Here is a 22280-nt window from a genome sequence, read left to right as displayed (position 1 = left end):
CCGGTAGGGCTGGGGCCAAAGCAGTTGGTGTTTTCTTCTTCTTAGCAGCTGCAGGGCAGGTCTTCTTTCTTCTTGCTCTTCTTTGTATTTCGGAATCTGGAATCTGGGGAAGGAAGGTTCAGGGTGCCCCTAAATACTAGATTTAGGGGAGTTATAGGTAGGTAAAGGGCAGGGACCAATGGGTCCCTGTCCTGGGGTGGGTACACCCCCTATTCTGCCACTCTCCTGTGGGAGGGGGGCAGTAGCTTAATCCTGATTGGGCAGGGCCTCCCATCTTCAAGATGGCGAGCGCCCGGAGATGTGCTTCACCTCGCCTCCCCCACCTGAGGGGTGGGGTTGGCAGGCTGGCACATCCCCTGTCCTTATTTGGGGTTTCCGGCCAAGCTTCCCGCCAGAGTGGGGGTTGCAAGTGGCCTGGGGAAACTCACAGAGGCGGCATGACTTTGAAGCTTCCCCCTGCCCATCCTGGGGGAGGAGATCTAGCACCTCGCCCTGGATGTGCATTGTTGCAGGCCCAGGTGAGCAGGGGCTCTCCTACCCAGGGGTCCAGCAACATGTCTGCTGTGTGGCAGCCTAGGCAGTCTCTCAGACCAGACGTGGATTGTAGGTTAGGTTTCAGGGGGCATCTCTAAGATGCCCTCTGTGGTGCTTGGTACATTAAATCCCACACTGGCATCAGTGTGGGTTTAATGGGCTGAGCAGTTTGATACCAAACTTCTCAGTCTTCAGTGTTGCCATTATGGTGCTGTGGAGTTCGTGTTTGACAAGCTCCCAGCACCATGTACTCTTAAGTGGCAGCACTGCACTTACAGGGCCCAGGAATGGACCTGAGTACTGTAGGGACACAGGGCTCATGCTCCTGTGTCCAAACCACTGGCATAGGGCACCCAGCTAGAGGGGTGGCTGATGTATGCCAGGGCAGTGTAGGTGGTGGGCATGGTACACAGGGATGTGTGCCATGTCGACTCTCTGTTTTGTCCTGTATCCAGCCAGCAAGGGCAGTGTGTGTATGTTAGGGTACAGGGCCTCTAAGGGTGGCACAATGAGTGCTGCAGCCCTTAGAGGCCTTCCCTGGTCACAAGGCCCTGGGTACCTAGGGTACTATTTACCAGGGGCTGACATGTGGCCAGGGTTTGCCAATTTGGAGGTTTTAGTTTAGGGAAGGAACATAGGCCCTGGGCACCTGATTGGCAGGAGCCCAGGGCACACTCAGTCAAAGTACATTCAGCTCTTCAGCAAAAAGTGGGGGCATACCATGCAAGAAAGATGGCACTTTCTCACAACATAAAATCCAGGGCCAATAAGCAATTAATGAAGCACTCTGCCAGAGAAGATACAGCCCTGAAACATAAGGAAAAACAGGACCAGACATGGTTCAAGCCCCTAAAGATCACCCCCACACTAAAATCTTATTTTAAAGTCAGGGCAGACCTGTGCAAGGAGAGGGGGAGGAGAAGCAGTGAGGTTTTTAAGAGTTATACAAGGGAAATCGAAAGTGCAAGAGTCATGGATGCAGGTGGGGGCGCAGTATCACAATAGTACACCCGGAGGTCTCCGCGGACCATGTGGCAGCAGGAAACACTCTTCGTTCCCCTGCAGCGGAAGTAGAGCCTGGAAAAGAGGTTTCAGGGGAAGTGGACTCGGTACAGGAACTGCTGGGGAAACTGGTCCTAGAAGTTAAAAAGTTTTCAATTTCTGAGGCCAATCAAAAAGAGATTCAGGCTACATGTACTAACTTGGAATCAAAATTAGAAAATGTAGCCCAACGGACACAGGTTCTGGAATCCGGACACAAAGAATTACAATCTGTAGTCCAAGAGAACAGCCAAGAAGTAGTACGCCTGAAACAAAGAGAGAGAGTACTGTCACATAAGCTGGAGAAGTTGGAGAATAACGCCAGGCAAAACAATGTAAATGTTTTGGGGGTTGAGTAAGGGACTGAGGGAACAGATATTAAATCTTTTGTGATCCAACTTCTGAAAACTTTATTCCTACGGGAAGAGAGCTTTGCTAATCTGTAAACAGAAGTGCAGCGGGTGCACAGGGATCCATTTAAACTTCGCCCAGGAAGAAGAGCCCTCACAAGATTTTGGTTATCTTCCTGTCGTATACTATTAAAGAGAGGGTTCTAAACCTGGCTCTGAAAGAGAAATCGCTCCAAGCATTAGCAGTCACTTTCAAGATTAGGTCTGATGTCTCTAAGGAAACTGCCGATAGACAGTGGGAGCTGGGAAACAGAATGGGAGGTTTGAAAGAACTTCGGTGCAACAGTACAGCTCAGATTCCCAGCTACTTTAAAGGTGATGTGGCAGAATAAAATGTATAATTCTCATGATTTGGAGGAAGTGGATAATTTTATGGGGGTGATGAAGAGGGGGGGGTCAGGCGACCTCGAAAAAGAGCAAGGAAGTATCGTATTAGTTTCTCCCTTGAGGGGTCAGCTCAAATAGGCTATGGAAAGGCCTAGTGGAAGGGTAGGGAGAGTTCCCAGGTGGGGTGTACGATGGGTGGGGAGCAGTGGGAAAAAGAAAAAAAAAGTTACGTCTTCCAACTGGTAGAGTAGGAGCACCAATGAGGGAATAATGCTTTGGACAGAAGGAAAGTAAAAGGCAGAAAAAAGTAGAAAAATCAGAAAAAACTGAAAAAAATTTGCACGGGGCAGAGGGGCTACGGCCGTTAGAGATATTATGCTGGTATGTGAATTGACTAAGGGTTAAAAAGAGAAGTCAATCCATTATGCAGTATTTAAAGCAGCGTAGCTCACAAATATTTATTTTACAGGAAACCCACTTTAGGACGCAGGAATGCAGAGATCTGTTCCTAAAACAAAAATGGGTAGAAGAAATAGCTGTCACAGACCAATCATACTGTACAAAAAGTGAAGCCTTGATATTTAAAGCAAGGGCTAGTTTGGATGGTTCGATATAAGGCCGATGATGGGGGCATTGGATTATAGCTGAAGTTAATATTCATCTGAACTTATACACATTGGTTGATTACTACGGCCCAAATATTGACGATGTCTCGCACCTAGTGGATCTGTTCTCCGCCTTAACAGATTTTAAGGCCCCTGTCATTTTAGGAGGGGATTTTAACATTCTTCTAGACAACAATCTAGACAGATCCTGGGCAAGAACACGGATCGATTCCCCTAAAATGAGGGCATATCTGGTTGATATGCTGGGAAACTGTAATATGTGTGATGTTTTCCGTTAAATAAATGGAAGGCGGAGAGAGTGGTAGGCATAGAAAATCTCCCTATACACCTCTAAGATCATGCAGCGTTGTCTTTAAAAATCGATTTGAGGGCCTCACGGAGGCCTTGGAGATGGACGGTGAATAGAAGGGTTTTACTCTCTGAGGGGATAGTTGCAAAACTAGCGCAAGACTCAAGGCAGTTATTTCTAGGAATTTGACATCAATGTCCTTGCATGTGGTGTGGGACGCTTACAAAGCATGGTTACGGGGGGGCACTAAAAAGTATAATGATTAACTGGGCAAGGAGAGAGAAATTGGAAATTGCTAGACTAGAGGAAGGGATAGTGAGGACCGAGATGAGGCTGAAAAGCACGTCCCTGGGTATAAAAGAGAGGCAAAGGGCAGCTGCAACCTTAGAGAACCTACAAACAGAATGTAAAGGTAAAATAGAAGGAAAGGTACAGCAATTGTGGGAGGTTAGTAAGGCTAGAGATATAGTAGAGATATAGTACAGGGTGAATGCTGTGGAAAACTTCTCGCATGGAAAGCAAGGCTGGAAAAAAGCCAGAATTATATAAGGAAGATCGAAGTGGGCAATGCCGGACAGACCACGGAAGATAGTAGCAAGATAAGAGATGCTTTTAAAGAATTGTTTCAAGAACTGTATACGGAAGAAAGAGTAGTGAATAGAGCCAGTATTGAAGCGTGGCTCATGGAAAAGCATCTTCCTAAATTGTCTCAGGAGCAACAGAAGTTCCTTGGTGAGGATATAACGGCAGGGGGAGATATTGGCAGCAGCAAAGAGAATAAAAAAGGGTAATGCGGCCAGCCCAACACGATTCCCAGCAAGCTCTATTCCAATATTGCAGATGAGATTATTTCAATCTGGATTAAACTTTTTAACTCAATTTTAATAGATGGTAATCCAATTCCAGAATCATGGAACGAGGCAGTGATAACATTAATTCCAAAGGCCAGTAAAAATCTCTCCCAATGCCAATCATTCCGTCCCATCTCTTTACTTAACAGTGACTATAAGATCTTCACTGGTATCCTGGCTGCTTGTAATAACAAGGTAAGTGGGAGTTGAATTCACGGAGATCAAAAAGGTTTTATCCCCGGTAGGCAGTTAAGAGAGTTGAACCATGCCCTGATTGGCACTATAGACCTAGCTACATCGAATGGGGCTCCCCTAGCGGTAATAACAGTGGATGCGGCCATGGCCTTTGACTGGGTCAACTGGAGCTACTTTATGGCAGTCTTAGATAATTTTGGTATGGGTAGGCCCCTGATTGATATATTAGACAAGATTTACAGAAAGCCTATGGCACGTCTTTTGGTGAACGAGAGTTTATCAACACCAGTCATGATTAGTAGGGGGACGAGGCAAGGTTGCCCCGTATCACCTATTTTATTTCACCTGTATATCTGGCCATTCTTCCAGAGTATTAGATTGAATGAGAAAATAAAGGATTTTAAGGCAGGAACATTCACCAGGAAAATTGTGCTGTATGCAGACGATCTAAAGCTTTTCACCTCAGATGTCCATTCCGCTCTCCCCCAACTCGTTGCAGAGGCAAGAGCATTTGGGGCTTTGTCGGGGTATAAAATTAATGAGGAAAAACTGAAATAATGATTTGGAATCAAGATGAGGGGGAAATAAAAAGCGTAACAGAAATGAAATATTTAGGGATAAAGATAACTAGGGATTTAGGAAAATTAGCTGCTCTGAACTGGTGAAGAGATTGACTATTTTTGGGTGGGTTAATCTGGTGAGAATGTTTATCCTGCTAAAAGAGACTTTTTTGTTTGACAATATACCCTTGAATTCTGACAAAAAAAAGCATTCTAGCGTTGCAGTGGAAAATTACTGTTTTTTTTTGGTCCAACAAAGGTGTGTGCCTCTCATGGAAGAAACTGAGGAGAAAATTGAGAGCAGGGGGTTTGGGTCTTCCTGACTTGTAGCTGTATTGCTGGGCTTTGTAGCTAAAAAACTGCAGAATGTTAATGTTAAACCCTGATGAATCCACAGTGGGGGGCATGTACAGATCAATGTTGGAGGGGTTTTCCAAGGAGGGTTTTGTTTATAAATTTGGGGCCCCCAAACATTTTAAGAAGATCAGGTTAAAATGCCTATATGCTGCGGCTGGAACGTGGTATGAGGTTAGATCGCTTTTGGGTATTGAATACCACAGCTTGTTCTCCCCCATATGGGTTTCGGTCTGCACTCGAGAATGTATGCTCGATTCCCTTGGTGGTGTAAGTAGTAGGACCACCCAGGTTGCCGAGAGAAGGAGAGGAGGGGTCAGAGAGAAGACCTGGAGATAGAGTAGTAAAGAGAGAGAAAGAGGAGAAAAGAAAAGAAGAGCCGAAGCAACAAGGTATTCGAATACAACTATCAAAAGAAGCAACAATCCTAATGTGACGGGGAGCCGGGTTGTGGACCCGCCTCATCAGACTGGCTACAGGATCGACTCCCTCCTCACCTTTCACCCTGTCCATTCCTCTATTTTCAGACTCCGTCTTTTGAACCAGATCAGTACTGTCCCTTTAAGGCTCCACTGCCTTCAGGTACCTCTGCCAATCACGTAGGGTGGTCAACTGACTTGCCCTCTGTTAGATTTGGGGGTCTCTAGTTGGCAGAGGTAGGTACCTTTGTCCAAGTAGGGGCCCTTGCATTTAGTCAGGGTAAGGGGGTACACTCCTAAAATAACCCCTGCTTACCCCCTTAGTAGTTTGGCACGAGCAGACAGGCTTATCTCAGAGGCAGTGTGTAAAGCATTTGTGAACACATACAGTAACCAAGTGACAACACTACAGATGGACACCACACAAGTTTTATATAAAAAATAAGTATTCTTGGGGGGCGTGGCCAAGATGGCGGGGTGAGCGGACGCTTCCTCCCGTAGCTCCTCCGGCCCGGCCAAGCTTGAGCCCTTTTCTTATGCTTTTCTCCCCCCGTTGAGGCTCAGCGTGGAAGAGGAGCGTGGCGGAGCACCTGGTGCGCACGTTGTTGCCGTTTTGGTTCTGATCGCCTCGGGGGAAGCCCCCAAAAAGTCCGATCAAGCTCGAGGAGCGAAGGAGGGCCTGAGGGGCGGAGCGCATCGGAGTGCTGTCCGGGCGCCTCGGCTGGGCCTGGTGCTGAAAGTTGCGATCTGGAGGGAATCTGGCCCGTCGTTCGACGGAGGGTGAAGGAGCCCTGCGGGAGGGGACCCGACGGTGCGGAAGACTTCGGACGGGTGCTTTGGCACTCAGACCTGTGTCGGCGACGCTTCGCACTGTGTAGGCCCCTGTCCCTTGGCCGAGGTACGGCGGACTCTCTGTTGGGGTCGGACCATCTGGGCCCCTGCGTGTGATAGACTGAAACCGGCGGTGGAACCTATTTGATTGCTGTGCGTTTTGGGGGCCCCGGTGGTGTCGCCGGGCCTGGTCGCTCTGCCCTGCCTCGCCCTGCCGCCATCTTGTCCCCGTGGGATCAGTGGTGTTGGCCTTCACCGGAGCCCTTGCTGGTGGATGTATGTGACCGCCGCTGCTGCCGGGCTGACTTTTTGGGGGATGTGCTGATGAGGAGCCCCCCACTGTAGCTTCCATTCCTGTCTCGGATGGGCACCCGCGGCTGGTGGTGACCGGGCTGGACCGCCATCTTGTCACCTGTGACGCAGCGACCCTGCTTGTGGGGGACACCCACGTCGAGCGCTTGCCAGCAGCTGGGCACCCCTGGGGCGGCTGGACCAGTGCCCGACCGCAGTGCTTGCGATGTCTGGAAGAGGAGGCTCGAAGAAGGGGGACCGCACCCTGCCGGACATGCTTGGCAGGGCCCAGCAACTGCGGGACAGAACGCAGCCTTCGCCGGGGACCTCCCGGGCCTCGGCGGACGTGACTGGGGGGGAGCCACCCGTCACGAGGACCTTTATGGAGGAACTGTTTAGCTCCCTCAGGGAGGACTTCCAGACACTGAAGCGGGAGGTGGCCAGCGAGGTCCGGGAAGTGCGCAGGGAAGTGGAGGGCCTTGGTGAGCGCGTTGAAACGGTGAAGACGGAGGCCCAACGCCGGGAGGAGGAGATAGTCCATCTTCAACAGGACGTTCTCCGCCTCCGGGAGCAGTGTGTTGAGCTCCAGGCCCACTCTGAGGACCTTGAGAACAGATCACGGAGGAACAACATTCGAGTGCGTGGTGTGCCGACTGCAGACGAGGGGTCCGATCTGGGGAGCTACCTGAGGGACCTGTTCCGAGAGATCCTGGGGGAGGCTGCGGACTTCCCCATTAGCATTGATAGGGCACATAGGGTTGGCCGGCAGCGCCACTCATCGGCACCTCCACCGGACATTCTGGCCTTCCTGCCCGATTTCCCGCTGAAGGAACGCATCATGACTGAGGCCCGCAGGAAACAGCCCCTGACTTTCCGGGAGCGGCCGGTGGCGCCCAGGACCTCTCCGCCATCACGCTGCAGAAACGCAGGTCCTTCAGGATTGCCACTGACTTTTTGCGCGAGCACGAGACGCCGTACTCTTGGGGTCATCCCTTCCGCCTGATCTTCCGATGGAACGGGGTGCTACACCAGCTACGCTCCTTGCAGGACATTTGTGGAGTCCTGGGGCTTACGGCGGCGGAGGAGGAAGGAGCTACACCGTCGTGGAGGGCCTCGGAGAGACGGAGCCGGCGGAGGTCGGCGAGGCGACGATCAGCGGCCAGCGCAGGGCGTCCTGATTCCCCTACCATCAGGGCGGACATGGCCGACGCTTTGAGGGCGGCGGCCAGGGACTCGGCCGGCTCCACCGGCGTGGCCTTGACGGCCTAACACTCACTCCGGGGGGAGATGCCTTTAGCTTCTTTAAATGCTGGGTTCGGGGCGGGGGGGTCGGGGGGAGCGGCTGGAGGTGAGTGGCTGGACGTCCACTTCGTTCCTTTCTACGGACTTGCCCGTTTTGGGGCTTGACTGGGACAATGGGGTGTTTGAGTTTGCGTTTGGCTAGTTGCCAGGGTTGTGTTTCGGGTGGGTGTAGGGGTTGTTCTGGGGTTGGGGAGGTCCCGTCCGACGTTGTCTATGCCCACGCTTGGTCTATTATGGCTTGTCCTGCGCGGCTGCCCCGCGCGCCCCACCCGCTGAGCCCCTGCCCATTGCACGGCGCTCCCGATCCCCGAGAGGAATGTCGGCCCTAAAGGTAGTGACCCTTAATGTTCAGGGTCTGAACAACCCCGTGAAGCGCAGAGCGATCTTATCTTTGCTGGAGGGGACGCAGGCGGACATTTGCCTTTTACAAGAGACCCACTTATTGTCCCGGGATTGCCATAGGCTGCACCCAGTTCTTCTCCTCGGCAGCGAACAAGACGGCGGGGGTAGCCATTCTTCTAGCGAGCTCCTTTAGGGGGGAGGTTTTGTATAAGTGTGCTGAACAGAAGGGGAGGCTTCTTGCGTATCGCATGCGCTTAGGAGGCATAGCGTTTACGGTTGGCTCCGTTTATAGCCCAAACGACCACCAAGAGCGTTTCCTAGACTCCGTGTTGGTGGATGTCACTGCTTCCCCCGACCGCCACGTCATTCTGGTGGGAGACCTTAATATTGTCTTCGATTCTGTGATGGACAGATCGGCGCAGCGCTTCCCGCAGACGGGGGAACTGTCCCAGGCTGTGAAGGCCCGGATTGCGGAAATGGACTTACACGACCTTTGGCGCTCCATGCACCCCACGGATAGGGACTACTCTTACTTTTCACACGCACATCGAACCTACTCATGGCTGGATTACCTTCTGGTGAGTGGACCGATGCATGCCGCTGCCACGGCGGCGGACATCGGGGTCCTGACCTTGTCTGACCATTCACCAGTCACCGGCGTTTTCCAGTGGCCGGCGGCCTCCCCCTCTCGGGGGGTGTGGCGCCTCCGGGATACCCTTTTACACAAAAAGTCTGTAGTCCAGCGCATTGGGGAGGTCATACAGGACTACCTAACTCACAATAGCAACACCGACACTTCGCAAGCGACACAGTGGGCGGCATTGAAGGCAGTCCTCCGGGGGGAATTTATCTCTATCTCCGCAGCCGAAAACAGGGAGCGGCAACGGAAGAGGGACGAGCTGATCGTTCGGGTCCGGGAGCTTGAGCAGGTCCACCGCCGTACGGGGGCGCCAAGGGTGTGGAGGCAGTTGAAGGCTGCGAGGAAGCTCCTGTCGGCATTGGATCTTGATAGGGCGGAGTATGCCACCTTGCGCTTGAAACACGCCTTCTACACTGGGGGGGACAAATGTGGCAAGCTCCTAGCACACCGGCTCCGGGTCACGCAGCAGCGAGGCGTCGTGAGGGAACTGGTGGGCACGGACGGGGTGGTCGTCTCCGGGGACGCGGAGGTAGCGGAATCTTTCCGCGGCTTCTACGAAGCGCTGTATGCGGAGGAACCCTCCTCGCCACAGGACGCCGAAGGCTATTTGGAGTCGGTGACCCTTCCGGTGCTGGATCCGGCTCAGGCGGACCACCTGGAGCGGGATATCCATGTTGAGGAGGTGATTTCCGCTATCGCGCGGCTGAAGCATGGTAAGGCCCCGGGCCCGGACGGGTACACGTCTTTGTTTTATAAGACTTTTTGCACGGCTGTGGCCCCTGTCCTTACTCGGCTATTTAATTCCTTTTCCGAACCGGGAGCCATCCCACCGGATCTCCTGAGGGCGACGGTCGCGGTAATTCCGAAACCGGGGAAGGACCGGGCCCTCCGCGGTTCGTATCGACCCATCTCGCTCTTAAATGTCGACCTCAAGTTGTATACAGGGATTCTAGCGTCCAGGCTGGGTCCACACCTCCCCGGATTGGTGGAGGCGGACCAGGCTGGCTTTGTACCCGGCAGACAGACGGTTGATAATACCAAGCGGGTGGCGCATGTTCTGGAGAAGGCCTCACGGATCCCGGGGGAGCGGATGTTGCTGTCCGTCGACGCGGAGAAGGCCTTCGACAGAGTTCACTGGCCGTATCTCGAGCTGGTTCTCAAGAAATTGGGAATCGGGGATAAGTTCCGCACCATGGTATTCAACTGTTATAAGCATCCTTCAGCGTCGGTGCGGGTCAACGGGTGTAGCTCCGGTGGGTTTGCCATCGAACGCGGCACAAGGCAGGGCTGTCCCCTCTCGCCGCTCTTGTTTGCCCTCTACATGGAGCCGTTTGCTCAGAGGATTCGCGATAACCCGGATGCGGTTGGGGTCCGGATGGGCCAGTATGTCCACACTGTCAGTCTCTACGCGGACGATGTCCTGTTGACCTTGGACGACCCTAGGAGGTCGCTGCCTGCTTGCCTCCAGGAACTAGACGCCTTTGCCTGTGTGGCCGGGTTCAAAATGAATATGAGCAAGTCGGTGGCGTTAGACGTGTCCCTGGCTGCGGACACCAGGAGGGACCTTCAGCGACTCTTCCCCATGCAGTGGTCCTCCTCCACGGTGCCATACCTGGGGATTCTGCTGGCGCCCACATTACCGGAGATGGTCACGGCTAACTATGCCTCCCTCAGCAGGAAGATCAAGGAGGAGCTTGGTCGCTGGAGCAAAGGCCTACTGTCCTGGCTGGGGCGAATCGCGGCGGTTAAGATGACGGTGCTGCCCCAGATACTGTATCTTTTCCGGGCCCTCCCTCTCCAGCCCCCGGTGGGCTGGATACGACAAATGCAGGCTGACATCTCCCGCTTTGTCTGGCAGGGCCGCAAGCCACGAATGAAGAGGGTCCTCTCCACGCTTGCTCCGGAGGCGGGGGGCCTCGGTATTCCGGACCTCCGTAGGTACTTTCAGGCGGCACAGCTGCGATATTTGGTGGAGTGGAGCAGGTGGGAGTCCGACAAACACTGGCTCTTTCAAGACCAGGCAGTGGCGGGCCGCACTTTACAAGAGGTTCCATTCTTGCGCCGCGCGAACCGCCCCCCTAACCTTTACGCTTCTTTTATTACGCGGGTTCCCCCTGCGGGTGTGGGACACAGTCTGTGAGGCTCGGGGCCTCACCACCTTCCCTTCGCCGTTCACACCCATAGCGGGCAACCCGGACTTCTCCCCAGGGATGGAGCCGGGAGTTTTCTCCCATTGGGTGCAGGCGGGCTGCAGGGCGCTCTTCCAGATCTATGGCCCGGAGGGAGTGACTCCGTTTCAGCAACTCCGCCAGGAGTTCGGCCTGACGGAGCTGGACAGATTGCGCTACATGCAGGTTCGGCATTGGGCCCTCCAGCCCCAGGTGCGTGACACCGCTGCTCGTCAAATTACACCGTATGAGAGGTGGCTGGCTACCCGGACCTCCGATGCTAAGCTAATTACCGATCTGTACAAGTACCTACAACCCCCGCCGTTTCACTATTACAACCCGGGGAGGGAGCGCTGGCACAGGGAATTGGGTAGGACACTCAGCCACAAGGAATGGGACAAAATTGCGTATCGGGCGCGGCACTCTGCATATCACACGGGCCTTACGGAGACCTTCACTAAGGTGTCCACTTATTGGTATTACACCCCGGAGCGACTGTATGAAATGCATAAACACTCTGACAAGGGGTGCTGGCGGGGCTGCGGGCAGGAGGGTACCCTCTCACACATTCTTTGGGATTGCCCCGTGCTGACCGCTTACTCGAAGGAAGTTTTGGACGAGGTGGATAAGCACTTTGAGATAGAGCTGCCGCGCTTCCCGGCGTATGTTCTGCTGGGCCTCCCCAATGACCTAATGTACCCACTGAAGTCCCGCAGGGGTAGGCAGATCGCGATTGCGCTGGGGTCTGCGGTCCAGAACATCCTTATCCACTGGCGCACCAACACTGTTCCCTCCATCACGGGTTGGTTGCATAGGCTTTGGCATGTGCTGGGAATGGAGAAGTTGTCGCTCACGGTGGCGGGGGAAATAGACCAATTTGAAGAGCTGTGGCAACCCTTTCTAGCGCTGCTGTCCACCGAATTCCGGGAGCTCACCTGTCCGAGGTATCTTAGGCTTCTCAGGCTGACGCCGCCGGTGATCCCGGCGGACTAGATCACATGTGAGACAGAGGCCTCCGGGGAGGGGGGGGGGGGGGGGTGCGGGGCTTTTTGGGGAGGACTAATCTGGCGCGGGACCATAGGACGGGGGGGTGGGGTATTGTTTTTTCTTTCTTCCTTTCTTTACTGGGGGGATGGGGGATGGGGGGGGTGGATTGTGCTTTGTCGAGTTGCTGCTGGCTTTCATTGCTCAGATTTGGGGTGTTGGATATGCACGCAGGGATTCCACAGTTTGCATTTCTAGCCTTTCGTTTACTGTGCCTTTCCCCTGGCCCATCGAGCTATCCATCGCCAACCCTCTTGAGTTGCACCTTTTTTCTTTGATTGTATTAACTGTACCCTAACCTCCTACCCCCCTCCCCCATGGTTTGTTTTGTTTCAATAAAAACGTTTTAAACATAAAAAATAAGTATTCTTTATATAGACTTATCACAAGACCACAAACGACAAAAATCCACATTACTGTACTTAAAATGGTAGAATTAGCTTAGTTCTCGTTAGATGTTTAAAATGCAACACTTTGAGTTCAATGTACCTTAAGATGCGTAACGCAATACAACAAAAGTGTTGCAGGGAAGGTGATGCGTCGGTTCCTTACACGCAAGAACAGTGATGCGTCGGGTCCCTACTGCTGCATAGGGGATGCTTCGGTTCTTCTCTGCGAGGGGAGGTGATGCGTTGGTTTCTTACTGCGCCTCCGTGGGGATGCGGCACGCAACGCCCTGATGTGATGCAGATCCGGTTCAAAGAAACAAAGATGGCGTCTTTTCTTGATGCGACACGATGCAGACCGCGACAGGCCCTGCAACATGCTTCTCGGTGATGCGGCGGCATCTGCTGCGACGTCGATCCTCTTCTCCGATGGTGCGGGACGATCCGGCAACGATGCGAGCTGCGACAGGCCCTGCGACACGCTTCCCGGGGATGCAGCGGCGTCTGATGCGACGTCGATCTTCTTCTCCGGCAATGTGAGTTGCTTCGACAACGATGCGAGCCGCGACAGGCCCTGCGTCACGCTTCCCGGTGATGCGGCGGCATCTGCTGCGAAATCGATCCTCTTCTCCGGCGATGCGAGGCGCTTTGGGGACTCTGCGATGACTCAATGGTTCTTCTGAGCCGCGACAGGCCCTGCGACACGCTTCCCAGTGATGCGGCGGCGTCTGCTGCGACGTCGATCCTCTTCTCCAGCGATGCGAGGCGCTTTCTCGTTGTGAAGCGACAGCGGCAGTGCGGCGACACGCTGCTTGCTCGTGAGTCGCGCTTCCAGCTCCTTGCGACACGCAGTCCCTCAGAAAGCCTCACAAAACAGCAGGTACTTCCAAAGAACTCTTGGGGAGCTGGTGGGTGAAGTCTGTTGTCCCTCAGACTTTTCTCAAGCCCTTGGAGATCTTTCACGAGTTGAATAAAGTACACAACGTTCCTTTTCTCCTCTCTTTGGCAGTCAGGCAACCACTGCAGGCCAATCCCTCAAGCTTAGGGATAGTCTCTCCTCAGTCTCTCTGGTTCCTCTCCTCAGCAAAGGTTTCTTCTTGTTTCCCAAAGTGATCTGAAGTTCTTGGGTTTGGGTCCCAATATTTATACCCAGTTTCTCTTTGATCTCTGAAGTCAGAGAGGCCTTCGCCTAGTCCAAACCAGTTCTGGTCAGTCCTGGAGCACTTTGTTGACAAGACTCCTTCTTTCCTTTCAGAGTGCAGGGCAGAGACATCAGACGCACCGCAGATGCAGATCTCTCTATTCAGCCCTGTGCTGACTCGCCCTGTCTCCTGGAATCCCCCAGCCCCTGTCACTCAAACTCCAGACAAGGAATACAAATCCAAGCAGAGGCAGGTTTGGATGGTTAGACAATAAAATACCTACTTTCTAAAAGTGGTATTTTTAAACACAGAATGTTAAATATCATTCTGAGTTCAGGCATACTAAACTCGAATGTCTACCATGTTCCCTGAGTCAGTTAGGAATATAAGATGTAATAATCAAACTGCCCATTCTGGCCTATGGGGAACAGGTAGCCTTGCAATAGTGAAAAACGAAAATGGCTGTAATTCACTATTAGGACATGCCACACACACCAGGGCATGTCCTACCTTAGACTTACAATACACCCTGCCCTTGGGCCTACCATAGGGGTGACTAATATGCAGAAAAGGGAAGGTTTAGGGACTGGCAAGTGAGTTCACTTGCCCAGTCAGCACAGCAGTACCAGACTGCACACAGGCTCTGCAATGGCAGACCTGAGACACACTTTTACAGGCTGCTTCTGTGGGTGACACAACCAGTGCTGCAACCCCACCAGCAGCATTTGGATTTACAAGCCCTGGGCACCCCTGGTGAACTGTACTAGGGTCTGACAGGTAAATCAAACCAGCCAATCATGGAATCACTAATCCATACATCAATTTACAACAGGGAGCACTTGCACTGTGGCACTGGATAGCAGTGGCACAGTGCCCAAAGCATCTAACACCAGCAAAAGCACATGAGGCAACAGCAAAAAAATGGAAGGGAGACCCACGCCAAGGTGCCAGGTCTAACACCCTCCTACAAAGCGGAAGAAGAAGAACGTCCAGCGCGTTCTCATGAGGGACCACCAATTAGGAAGTCGGAATCGTCGGAAGAAGAACGGGACATCGAGACCTTCTTTATTGGTCCTGGACTCGAGAAGCTGAGGTTCTTCGCCGACGCGGCGGAGGGAATCCCGGAGTGCGGACTTAGAGAGACGCCGAGTGCTGAAAATGAAAGATGGGAGCTGGACCCTCTCCGGCAACGCGCAGAAGGCAGCCACGACCCAGGAGGGTCGTGGCTCCACAAGGTACGGGGCCGGCTCGGGGCTGTGTGGGGAAGCAGTGAGGGGAAGGGAGGAGTAAGCGGCATATAAACACCATTTGCCTACGCTGAGAATAATAGCGTCAGTCAGGAAGCGCATTAAAGGCCTATTACAAGAGGGAGAGCATGAGTCACTGGTGTTACGTGCCAAACCTCGCCCGCTGCACACTCTGTAAGGCAAAGGGAAAGAGAATCCTTTTGGGAGAGGACCGTTGTCCGTCTCCGTGAGATGCAGGAGTTCTGGGGGGCCTGAGCTTCCAAACTACCCTTACCGGCCTCCCCCGCTTTCGTGACACACGAGTACAGGAAGTCACGCGGCGCGGGTTCAGCCGACTACGTAAGCCAGAGCCGGTGGAAGGAACAGTGCAGATTATTCCGGCTTCACAGGAGGACACCGCGGGAACAAAGGAAAACGGCTTCCAGATCTCCCGGGTGGGGGTAAGGGTGTCGGCGACACCGCCTACAGTCATTTTCTGTTTATACGCGCTCCAGCGCTATCGGCGGATATCGCTGTGCAGAAGCCACAGATACATTTGCATAATGGTGTCGGTGACACCGCCTAGAGTCATTTTGTGTTAATACTCGCTCCAGCGCTATCGGCGGTTATCGCTGTGCAGAAGCCACAGAAACATTTGAATAATGGTGTCGGTGACAACGCCTTGAGTCTTTTTTCTTCTCTGACAAGAAGCGCTCCAGCGCTAGCTGCTGCTATCGCTGTGTAGAGAACACCGAAACCCTTGCATAACAGTACCACGAAAGCAAGGGGACACTGGGCTCTCTCGTTTTGGGACATTGGAGGCTGTGACTGGTATTTCCCTACCAGGTGGTATATCAAACCTAAACACCAAGGGCACATAGACTGGGTATTGGTGCTCATGAGGGTTATTGATGCATAACAAATGAATTAAGCAATCAAAAAGCATAACTATTGTTTTACGTGTGTATTGTTTCGTCTTAGCAGGGGAGATATGAGAGGTCGCTGAGGCAAAGCATAATCCCTTCTTCCCTTGTGAGGCCCACAGTCACACCCTTTATGGTGGGTAAGGGTATGCCTATTAGAGCAGTGTTCCGATTTAGGAAGAATGAAGTGTTTTGCTTATGTTTATATGTTTGTTTGTCCACAGTTCATCCTTTGAGTATTACGTGAGTGTGTGATACGAGTGACAAACAAAACCAGGTAGCCCCTAGAAGGCCTGATGACGACACAATCGTCCTTCTTGTTGTAGCTGCCACAAAAGTGTTCTTTTTCTTTACAGGTAGATACACATATGTTTCAACAAGGAAAGTGTGCGATAAGCTGTATTGGTGCCACGCTCAGTGTGTCTTAACTATTGTTTCTTTCCACAGGTCTCCCTCCCCGCTGTTCCCTTCCTTTCCTTCCCCCGATTGACCCCCTTAAATGTCCGTGCTGTTATAGCAATTCGGAGATTGAGGTTGTCAATAGGTGGACCCCCATTGAGCAACGAACCGATCCTGAGAGGCCTCCGAGGGACCGTGACAACTGGTGGCAGTCGGGTGCATCCCCCTTCACTCCCTTTTCCCTGGTTACTATTGAACCTAGCAGAACAACCCCCCTTACCATGCCTTTTCTTTCTCCTTTTATTCTTTTGTTTTCCTTATGTTCGGTTTGGCTGTACGGCGAGACCAAGACCTCCCATCCTGGGAAAGCCAAACGCCTGAAGAGGTTCCCTGCTCTCTGAAGTAGGAGAGCGAAGAAAAGAGTACCTATCTGGGACATTGATTTGTTGCTAATTGAATCCTCACTCCCCAATTGGACACGTAAAATAAGGCTGAAAACACTACCCCAGTCTCTCGGTTTCCTTCTCCACCGCGCCACACGTGGTGTCAGAAGTGGGATCGTAACGCCTTCTAAATCTAAAAGACATGGAAAATCTAATCCAGCAACGTATATGTGGACAGGAAAAGCTGGAATGGGCGGTGGAAAAACAGATGTCTGTAGCCCAGGCAGACCGAGAGCTATTTGAGGACACTATGACCGGTCAAACAGAGTCGCTGATGACCGCGTACAATTGGCGGCTCAGCTACAGACCGGTGCGGGGACCGGTCCTAATGTATCCCTTCAGAAATATATATCAGGCAAAGACACTGACGCTTTTTTGTTAAATTTTGAAAGAGCTGCCAGGGCGTCAGGTTGGCCAGAGGCCCAATGGCCGTTCTTTTTGGCTCCTCTTCTTACGGGGGAGGCGCAGGCCGCATATCAAGTGGCAAATGCAAACGGTCACACCCCCTATCAAGAGATCAAAGGGGTCATCCTGGACCACCTCGGCATGGACACCGAAGCGTACAGAGTCCGGTTCCGAAAGGAACGGGGAACCCCTACAGATAACCCAAAGACTTTATACTTTAAACTAAAAGCAGCAGTGGATAAGTGGTTAAAACCTCAAACTAGTACAAAGGAAGAATTCATGTCCCTTATTTACTTAGAGCAGTATATAGAGGCCCTGCCCTATCCTATTCAACGCTGGCTTAAACAGCATACACGCTTAACAGCTGAACAAGCAGTAGAAATGGTGACTTCCTTTTACAGGGCTCAGCCCCGTACCTTATCATGGGACGCTGAGAAAACCGCACGTCCCTTTCTCCCCAGTGGAAAGCAGGAGAGAAAACTAGTTAAACCAAACCCCCAACCCATGAAGACTCGTCAATATCGGTATGAACCTGTTAGAGGACCCCAGTGCTTCGAGTGCAGGGAATGGGGGCATATAGTCAGGAATTGTCCCCGGAAAAAAGCCCCAGAATAACCAATGGACATAAGCTGCATCCCACATGCCATATTGTATACCGAGGAAATGGGACCCAGTTTTTACGTGAGTGTTCTTGTGGGGGGGGGGGGGTACGGGTACAAGCCCTTTTAGATTCTGGCTGTCAGCAGTGGTATGTAATAAGGTGTGTGCATGGGGACGTTAGAAGCTATCCCTTGGTTTCCTTACCCATCTCCCTCCCACAGGGAGTGACCCTAGAAGCTAAACTTGGGGTTCTACCCTTCCTCCCTGAACAAGTAATCCTAGGGCGAGACAACCCATCCTTCCTAGAACCTAGAGACAACCTTCAGTATAGACAGACCCTGCCCTTACCACACTCCTCCCTCCTCACTCAGGCTCCATGGCTATCAGATAAGAACTTTAAGTACAGTCAGTTAAATGATCTAACCCTTCGAAGTGCTTGGGATTATGCCCGACAACCCATTCTGACACAGAATCCAGTGTACCCCCTTTTCCAATTACGAAATGAGCTCCTTTATAGGGTGGCGAAAGCAGGAGATGCACCCCAACTTATGGCACCCCAACCCTTTCGGGAGCAGGTTCTATTATTCCGCACGTTCACACCTACTAGCAGGACATAGGGGGGCACAGAAAACCATAGAGATGCTTTTGCAACACTTTTACTGGCCAGGTATCTTTTCCCATGTCACAAAATACTGTCAAGAGTGTGAATCTGCCAGAAGAAAAACCCATACCAATCACCTGCTGTTCCTTTGCAACCTCTTCCCATCATTGGTACCCCCTTTGAAAGAATAGGTATGGATCTCATCGGTCCATTGCCACGAACCAAGAAGGGCAATCTTTATGCTTTGGTAGTCGTAGACTACACCACGTGATATCCTGAGGCTTTTCCTTTACGAACAGAGCATTAGTGACAGGCTCCTGGAATTATTCTCCCGGGTTGGCTTTCCCCGTGAGATCCTCACGGATCAAGGGACCCCTTTTGTGTCCAAAATAATGGCCCAGGTATGCAAGGCCCTTGATATCTCTCACATTAAAACATCAGTGTACCACTCCCAAACTGATGGTTTATGTGAGCGCTATAATACCACTTTGAAATTAACACTAAAGAAACTCCTGAGTGTGGAAGGGAGGGAATGGGACATGCTACTCCCTTTGGCACTGTACATGATCAGGAGCCAAACTCAGACTAGTCTAGGCCGCTCCCTGTTCCAATTGCTCTATGGCAGAGAACCTCGTAGTCTGTTGGAAATCACCAAAGAGGTATGGGAGCAGGAAAAAGAAGAAGACAAGTCATTACTTGAGTATACACAAGGCTTACGTACCCGCCTGCAGAAGTTGAGGGAATTTGCTGATGCCAATTTAGAAAAGTCACAGACCAAGCAACAGATATTGTATGATAAGGGGAAGAAGTGGAGACACCTAAAGGTGGGCGATTGGGTGTTGGTCCTTGTACCCTCTGCCATCACAAAAGCAAGATCAGGGTGGCAAGGCCCTTATAAGGTGGTACAAAAGGTTGGGTTATAGTCCTATCACAGCCAGGTCACTCCCAGACGAACCCAATTATACCACATCAATCTCCTAAAAAACTGTCTAGGACCGCTCCCCAGGGACTTACATGTGGTGGATCCTCTATATCAGTTGGTGGTTAATCAAGAGCTAACTCCTGAACAGAAAGAGTCCCTACAAGAGACCTTACGTCCTTTTGCCCCTTTGTTTTCTGACCTCCCCGTCCACACCTTATTAGCTGAACACTCTATCCCCACCCAACCAGGAAGGGTCAGCAAACAAAAGTCATACCTTATCCCTGCTGCCCGGAGAGAAGCTATAGAACAGGAGGTCAAAAGCATGCTCAAAATGGGAGTAATACGGCCTTCCCAAAATGAATCGTCTTCACTGATTGTGTTAGTAACTAAACCGGACGGGTCCGTCCGGTTTTGTATAGATTTTAGAGCAGTTAACGCTGTTTCCAAGTGTGATTCATATCCCCTCCCAAGGGTGGACAAGTTGATCGAGAAACTGGGCAAGGCACAGTACATCACAACCCATCACCTTACAAAGGGGTACTGGTAGGTGCCTCTGAACCCGCAAGACCAAGAAAAAACAGCCTTCTTAACGCCTTCTGGCCTATACAAATTCACCGTATTGCCTTTCAGTTTGCACGGGGCACCTGCCACGTTCCAGCGCCTCATGAATAAGGTACTGTCCAAACACCAGGCATATTCCTCAGCTTATCTAGATGATATTGTCATCTATAGTCTCACATGAGATTCACATCTCCAACACGGTTGCTTTGTCCTCCAGGCCCTCCGGTCCACTGGTTTACATATTAACGCCAAGAAGTCAAGAGCTGGCTTCCAAAAGGTTAAGTACTTAGGGTTCCTCCTAGGAAACGGACACATAGAACCGCAACAGGAAAAGGTTAAGGCAATATCCCAGGCCCCCTTCCCTATCACAAAAAAGGAAGTAAGGGCTTTCCTGGACTCCTCGGATATTATCGCCGTTTTATACCGCAATATTCTGAAACGGCTACACCTCTTACCAACCTCCTGAGAAAGGATGTAAAACCAAGGGACCTCCTTCACCCTCCTCCCGAAGCCAAACAAGCTTTTATTGAACTCAAAAGGGCCATTACATCAGGGCCCATACTGCAATCCCCAGACTTCTCCAAACCTTTCCTTCTACAGACCGATGCTTCTGAAAATGGGCTGGTGGCTGTGCTATCACAGATGTCTTCTGAGCGGGTCGAACACCCTATCCTTTTTCTGAGCCACAAGCTGTTCCCCAGGGAGCTTAGATATCCCATCATAGAAGAGGAGCGCCTCGCCAACAAATGGGCGATAGACAGGTTGAGATACTATCTTGAGGGTTCCCATTTCCTCCTGTATACGGACCATGCCCGCTTCTCTGGATGAGCAGGAACAAAGGGAACAATCCACGCGTATTGCGTTGGTTCCTTACCCTCCAGCCCTTCTCCTTTGAGGTTCGCCATAGGAAGGGTTCCGATAACGGGAACACAGACTTCCTTTCACCCGCCTCCCTGTTCCCCGATCGGGAACAGGCTGGGGTGGGGGGGTGTGACGGGGAGCTGGGTTGTGGATCCACCTCATCGGACTGGCTACAGGATCGACTACCTCCTCACTTTTCACCCTGTCCAATCCTCTATTTTCAGACTCCGTCTTTTGGACCAGATCAGTACTGTCCCTTTAAGGCTCCACTGCCTTCAGGTACCTCTGCCGATCACGTGGGGTGGTCAGCTGACTTGCCCTTCTATAAAGCGGAAGAAGAAGAAAGTCCTGCGCTTTCTCGTGAGGGACCACCGATAAGGAAGTCGGAATCGTCAGAAGAAGAACGGGACGTCGAGACCTTCTTTATTGGCCCTGGACTCGGGAAGCTGAGGTTCTTCGCCGACGCGGAGGAGGGAATCCCGGAGGTCGGACGCCGAGTGCTGAAAACAAAAGAAGGGAGCTGGACCCTCTCCGGCAACGTGCAGAAGGCGGCTACGACCCAGGAGGGTTGTGGCTCCACAAGGTGCGGGCCGGCTCGGGGCTGTGTGGGGAAGGGGAAGTGGGGAGGTGAAGGGAGGAGTATGCGGCATATAAACACCATTTGCCTAGGTTGAGACTAATAGTGTCAGTCAGGAAGCGCATTAAAGCCCTATTACGAGAGGGAGAGTGCGAGTCACTGGTGGCGGTCGGGTGCATCCCCCTTCACTCCCTGTTCCCTGGTCACTATTGAACCTAGCAGAACAACCCCACTTACCAAGCCTTTTCTTTCTCCTTTTTTTCGTTTGTTTTCCTTATGTTCGGTTCAGCTGTACAGCGTGACCAAGACCTCCCATCCTGGGAAAGCCAAACACCTGAAGAGGTTCCCTGCTCTCTGAAGTAAGAGAGCGAAGAAAAGCGTACCTGTCTGGGACATTGATTTGTTGCTAATTGAATCCTGACTCCCCAATTGGACACATAAAATAAAGCAGAGTCTGAAAACACTACCCCAGTCTCTCGGTTTCCTTCTCCACCGCGCCACGCCTAACCTCTACCCACCCTCCACCCAACCTTTGGAATGCGTTTATGACACATTCCCCCACCCTTATTCTATACGGGACACACTCAGCCACAAGCTGGCCTGTCCCAAACCAACTGGGGGGCTACCCAGTGCTGCAGATTAACTGATATGTTTAAAGCGAACAAAGAACATCAAATGTTATGAAAACAGAGATGCACCAATGGGCACGGGTAGTTGTCTATTGTGTTACAACCGATGAGGTCTGTTGAGCTGACAGTGTTACGGTTTGCTTAGGCTTTTCAACTCTATCATTGTAGGGGAGCTGAGTTTTAAGAGGTTAGAGTATTGTGGAAATTTAGTTCGTAACTGAACATTATCTGCGCCATCTTGTCTCTCTCCAGCGCCGCACGCAGAAATACACGGCGGCCATTTTAGACACCATGACCCCTCTCCCCGCTCATTGCCGATCGCCAGCGCGTCTCTCTGGCTCTGCGAACATCCCCCCGCGCGCCGGCCACCCCCGCTCTCTC

This window comes from Triturus cristatus, chromosome 5_1 (genome assembly GCF_964204655.1).
Source record: "Triturus cristatus chromosome 5_1, aTriCri1.1, whole genome shotgun sequence".
NCBI lineage: Eukaryota > Metazoa > Chordata > Amphibia > Caudata > Salamandridae > Triturus > Triturus cristatus.
This window is presented reverse-complemented; position numbering follows the sequence as displayed.